This window comes from Herpailurus yagouaroundi, unplaced genomic scaffold (assembly GCF_014898765.1).
Source record: "Herpailurus yagouaroundi ecotype Mexico unplaced genomic scaffold, PumYag 203, whole genome shotgun sequence".
NCBI classification, from domain to species: domain Eukaryota; kingdom Metazoa; phylum Chordata; class Mammalia; order Carnivora; family Felidae; genus Herpailurus; species Herpailurus yagouaroundi.
Window position 1 is genome coordinate 11,044,329 of NW_024412434.1, and position 6,051 is coordinate 11,050,379.

General features: G+C 40.1%; 1 pseudogene; it reads right to left on the bottom strand.

Annotated features, from left to right (window-relative positions):
- Nucleotides 1–3,916: 3,916 nt before the first annotated feature.
- Nucleotides 3,917–4,485, bottom strand: LOC121014577 (gametocyte-specific factor 1-like; annotated as a pseudogene).
- Between the last annotated feature and the right edge of the window lie 1,566 nt (nt 4,486–6,051).

Below are 6,051 nucleotides of genomic sequence, written 5' to 3' on the forward strand. Positions count from 1 at the left end.
GCAGGTAAAGAAAATTGTGGTATAAAATCAGTGCTGTGGTAGTGAAGACAAAGCGTAGCTGTTGGCTTCAAAGAAATATATAACAAATAAAAATATAACTTTGTGATGGGTTGAAAGAGGAGGAAGAGGGAGATTTCAAGGATGACCACCAAATTTATGGTTTTAGCAGCCAGTCAGTGGAGGTGCCATTTTCTGAGTTGGGGAAATGCAAAGGTGAACCGGATTGGGGAGGATAGGTAAAGAGATCATGAATACAATTTGAGACCTCTTGTATTTATGACAATCTTGTGATTTCTAGTTGGAGATAAATGATGACAATGGTGATGATAGACAGAATTTTACACATGTATTTGTGACAATCCTGTGACATCTAGTTGGAGATAGATGAGATAGATAGATACATAGATAGATAGATAGATAGATAGATAGATAGATAGATAGATAGATAATTTGAGTCAGAAAAGAGATCTGGGACAGAACTATAAATCTGGGGATTCATCAGCATGAATGAAATCTTGGGACAAAGTATTGAGTGAGAAGACAAATACATGTCAATGACTCTACCATGTAGAAGTCAGATGGGAGAGCAGGAAGGAGCAAGTAGATGACAGAATGAGTGGCCTGTGAGGTTAGAAGAAAACCAGGAAGCCAAGAAAATTCAAAAAAGGAGCACCCTTTTAGTAAGGGAGAGCCTTGACAATGGGAATGAAATTCTCAACATCCTAGCTGAGAGGCTTCCCTCTCCTCTGCTCTGAGCAGGATACTGGTCAACTCCTACATTGGCTCCTCTCTTCCTCTTATATATTTGCAGTTCAAGCTCTTATGCTGAAATCCTTTTATCTCTCTAGATATGTTAATGTCATTGGCCAATGTCACAACATTAGCAGGTGACTTACGTGTCTATGAATACAACCCACATTAATAGTTTGACCACCAAAGCAAAGGATACTTTCCAACAGCTCAAGGAAATTTTTCAGTAGGTAAGAAGGCCAATGCTAGTTAATATCATAATCAACTCTGAAGAGGGCAATCTAACTTCTCTCATATCCACATTCCTAGGAACCCATAGAATATGATTTGTTCATAAACACTGGTGATTCCAAGCAGAAGACAAGCATAGAAGGGACAAAAAAAGGGCAAGATAATTTTTCTGGAGGGTTTGTTTCTTCCTGACTGAGATGTGTTATGGTGAAAAAAAAAATCAGCAAGTTTGGCTCTGACAGTAAGTTATGCAATCTTTGGGAAATCACTTAGTGTCCCTCAACTTTAGTCTTCTCATCTGTAAAGCAACGAAACTGAAGTCGATTTTGTTCAACCCTCCCTCTGGTTCTAATGGTCTGTCATTCTAAAAATACATGACGATTAAAAAAAAAGTAAATGACCGTTTTCAATTTAGCTTAAGCAGAAGTTTGGTCTCTAAACTCATCAGGACACAAAAAAGCACTAGAAGACCCAGAGCCAATGATTTGCAACAACACTTATCAGCCCCATCTGCCATTTGCCATACTGGAAAGAGTGTTAAGTAAAGCAAAACTCTCACTAGTTTTTTGGTCCTTTTAGATGTAAGCTTTCTTAATAATAGTCATTTGAGGTTTTCAACCACAGGGTGTTCATTCCTCTAAGGATTTTAAATAGACGGTCTCTCTAGGACACTAGTGCAGCAAGAAAGAAGGAAAGGAGGGGAGAACAAAAAGAAGGAGGGAGGGGAACAGGGACAGAAGGAGAAAATTTTTAAAAGAAATGGAGTATGTCCTATTAACTAGAAAGAGTGGTTCCCATTAGAAAAGAACATTCTCTTTGACTGTATCACCGACTCTGTGCTCTTAGAACAATGTGGCAAAAAATTTTTAAAAAGGAATTTTGGGGGCGCCTGGGTGGCGCAGTCGGTTAAGCGTCCGACTTCAGCCAGGTCACGATCTCGCGGTCCGTGAGTTCGAGCCCCGCGTCGGGCTCTGGGCTGATGGCTCAGAGCCTGGAGCCTGTTTCCGATTCTGTGTCTCCCTCTCTCTCTGCCCCTCCCCCATTCATGCTCTGTCTCTCTCTGTCCCAAAAATAAATAAACGTTGAAAAAAAAAAAAAGAAAAAAAAAAGGAATTTTGTCTTCATGGTAAAAGATTGATTGATTCATTCATTGGTGAGTGACATCAAAGGTGGTAGCATTTTTTCTTCATAATGTACTTGGTGAGAAATAACTGAAATTAGCAACAGACTAAGTTAATGCTAATTATCCCTGGAAACTGAGCATACTTTTAACAAGATTGGTGTAAAAAAGCCATGAGCATATTAATTTTTTTAAGTTGCATATGCAGATATGGCCTTTAGAATCAGACTTATTATCCCACAGGATGCTGCCTATATAAAGAAATGAGGATGGATGGGTGATATATATATGATATATATATTTCATATATATATATATATGATATATATATATTTCATATATATGATATATATATTTCATATGATATATATGTTTCATATGATATATATACACACATATGCAAACACACACACACATAGACTTTTTAAATGCCTTAACTTTAGGCACTCAAATGTAGTCTATGAAGCAAGCATATACACTTATCTAAATGTTGTTATTGATATGGAAATGTTACTATCTATGGAATTCTTTTTTTTAAATTTTTTTCCAATGTTTGTTTATTTTTGAGAGACAAAGAGTGTGAGTGGGGGAGGGGCAGAGAGAGAAGGAGACACAGAATCTGAAGCAGGATCCAGGCTCTGAGGTGTCAGCACAGAGCCTGATGTGGGGTTTGAACTCACGAACCATGAGCTCATGACCTGAGCCGAAGTTGGACACCCAACTGACTGACACACCCAGGCGCCCCTCTATGGAATTCTTTTGGAGTAAAAACTATCTATCCCACCCATGAACCTCTGCCACCAAATTCTCTTTTCCTGAAACAGCCAATGTTATCAATTTTTATGTACCTTTCAGAAATATTTTATAAAAAGAAGTGAATATATGTATGTATATGTATACATAAGACATACATAACTGTACATACATATAGACATATGTGTATATATGTATAAACATATATATATATATATACATATTCCTTTCATTTTGTTACCTCAAAGGAGAGGATGAAATACTTACCCTCTTCAGTTAGTAATATTGTAGAGCTCATTTTTTATCAATACATAATGTTCTTCATTTCTTTTTTGTGGATGTGTGGTATTAAATTGTATGGGTCTATATAATTTGTTTCATCAGGACTCTATTGACAGACATTTAATATTTCACTTAAGTTGTTTTCAATATTTTCTATTAAAAGCAACGCTGCAGTGAATGACTTTGAGCATACATCATTTCACACATTTGGCTATATTTGCAGGGAATCGTTCCCAGGAGAGAAATAAGGAGGTCAAAAGGTATGTGCACTTGTAATTTTGTTAGGAACTATTTTCTACTTTGCTGTGTGTGTGTGTGTGTGTGTGTGTGTGTGTGTGTGTGTGAATAAGTGATGTATATACAAGGACCAATGATTTACCCAAATGGAAGTTGGGGAAAGTAAGTCTCCCACATACCTATTTCCCACAGTCACTGAATCCCCCACTGAATCCCCCAGAAGAAACCATTGTGACCAGTGTCTTGTGTAAGTTTCCAAATAATATTCTATGCAGATATGTATCTATAATATAAAAACAATCATATATGTATCTATAGGAGAATTATGACAATTTGACAGATATGCAGTTTTCTTCTGTTAGTTTGTGGGGATCAGAAGACTCTTGCCAAGAGAGGTTTTTGTTTTTGTTTTTGTTTTTTAAAGTCACAGACAGTTAATCTTTCTACAATGAGATTAGGAGGGAAAAAAAATGAAGAACCCACTGGTAGCAGTAGGAAGCAAGAGCCTTCTAGGGTCTGCCATTTGATGAGATAGATATTCAGTTATTGTCCATTTCCGTTGATTTTACATGGCGGAACATATGGCAGAGATTTGGGAACATGCATGCCTGAAACCAGGTTACTGTTACGCTCCTGTTCCCACAGTAGTTGGCTGTGCCCACGAAAAATGGGGTGCTGGTCTGTTCCCACAGATTGTTATCCTACTCCTCATGGTAAGGAGGGCACTGCCATGTGTTCTCAGCCAGAGTCTCTTGTCCAAGGTTCCTGGTTTGGTTGACAACATCCTCCTGTTCAATACAACTTTTATCATCACAGTTTGAGATATGGTGGCCAATTTCAGCCTGAGCAACAAGCATTGAAGGGAGAAGTGGCCAATTTGTTTGCGACATCAGGTTATTTCTTTCTGCACTTGATAAGATGATAAGGAAACCTGCAGGCCCTGATCTGGTGGTTTTTGTCATGGGGACATTGTAATAGCTTTTCAGGGTCCAGGGAATCGATGTAAGTTTCTTCCATGTTGGAAATGAAGGAGCTAAATCCAAGTGCTTTTCCCTAGAACTAGACTGCGATGAAATGGACAAATTACATGAAGCAGTCAAGTTTGGGGGCTGGATGTATCTCCTAAAGCAACTGGTTAAACACTTAACAGAGCTGAGGTATCCGTAAAACAATTGTTTTTCTTCCTCCGTGGAGACGCGCTCTTCTTACAGTCGCTTTCTCCCCACACTGGCGCCCCGGCTTCTGGCTTCAGACATTAAGGGGCGGAGACACCCCACTTCCTGCGACGCTGGTCTTGGCTTTGCGGGAGCCTGGGCCTCCTGGAGCCTCCTTCCCCTTTGAGGGGCACACCACCCTAGGCCCTTCCCACTCTTTAGGTTCCTGTTTGTTTGTTTGTTTAATGTTTATTTATTCATTTTAGAGAAGGGGGCGGGGGGGGGGGGGGCGAGGGCGAGCACAGTGAATCCCAAGCAGGCTCCATGCTATCAGCACAGAGCCGGAACTGGGGCTTGAACTCAGTAAGCATTAAATCACCTGAGCCGAGATCAAGAGTCCATGCTTAATGGACTGAGCCACCCAGGTGCTCCAGGAATAACTTTTTTGTTGTCTTGTCATTCTTTCTCAGCCCACACACCAACAACATTGTGGATTCCATCAGGAAAGCTATGGTTCTACTGACCTTTACTATGCCTATATGTACATTCTGGATGGAAGAGGGGCCATGGATAAGGGTTGAATTTTCTAATCTGTATTCGCTGCAAACATCTGAGATCTTTCATCTTCCCAGTGATAGAGGCTGTGATGGGTCTACTGCTCCCTTTGTTTTGTGTTTTTCTCTTTCTTTACTGGGTTTTCTTAAACACTAGAAGGCTACACATTTGGATTTTAAATTGCAAGCTGCATTCGAAGAATCTCTCCTTAACACAACTCTGTTCACTTCCATCTCTCTGTGCAAACTGCATGGCCCTTGCCGGAGCTCTTTTCTCCCATTATATCTTGCTGAAAGCAACAAAGAGCAGTCAACCCACTGTAATATTCTCAGTTTATCCAAACAGTTCCCTTCGAGGGGTTAGATAAGCAGATGATTTCTTCTCTATGACAGTTCAAGTGACAATTTTACCAAATACTTTAGCCATGGAATAACAAGGTCAACAGCTTTCCAGTCTGCCCAAGAATCTTGCCTATCATCTGTATGTCATAAAGTTCAATCACTATGAAGAGGAATCAGACCTTTGTAAGGTACAGAAAGCCTGTCAAGTCTTACCTTTCATAGAATTCTGTTCCAATGATGTGGCTGTATCACCTAAGTGCCCATAAGCACCAGAGTTTGCTATCACATGCTCAAGGACCCCTGTTCACCAATAGAGTTAATCAAGACAAAGGTAACTGTCCAAAGCTTCTCATCAGCAAGGAAACCAACAGAACAGAGGCACTTAGCAGCTGTCTACTTTCCTTTCTATTCCCTGGCTTTTGTGAGGTCAATACAGAGGACAAACCCTAATCTTGTGCAATTCCCACACATGAACTGTGCTGGTTTGGACTAATGCAGGTTTCTTTTATCTTTCCTGGCTTTGAGGAGACATCAAATTTTCTTCTGGATGAGCTCTGTGGCTCTGCATAGCCAGCAGGCTTAGGCGTCAGGCCCAGAGCACCCTGGAGGCCACATGTGGCTTCATCTG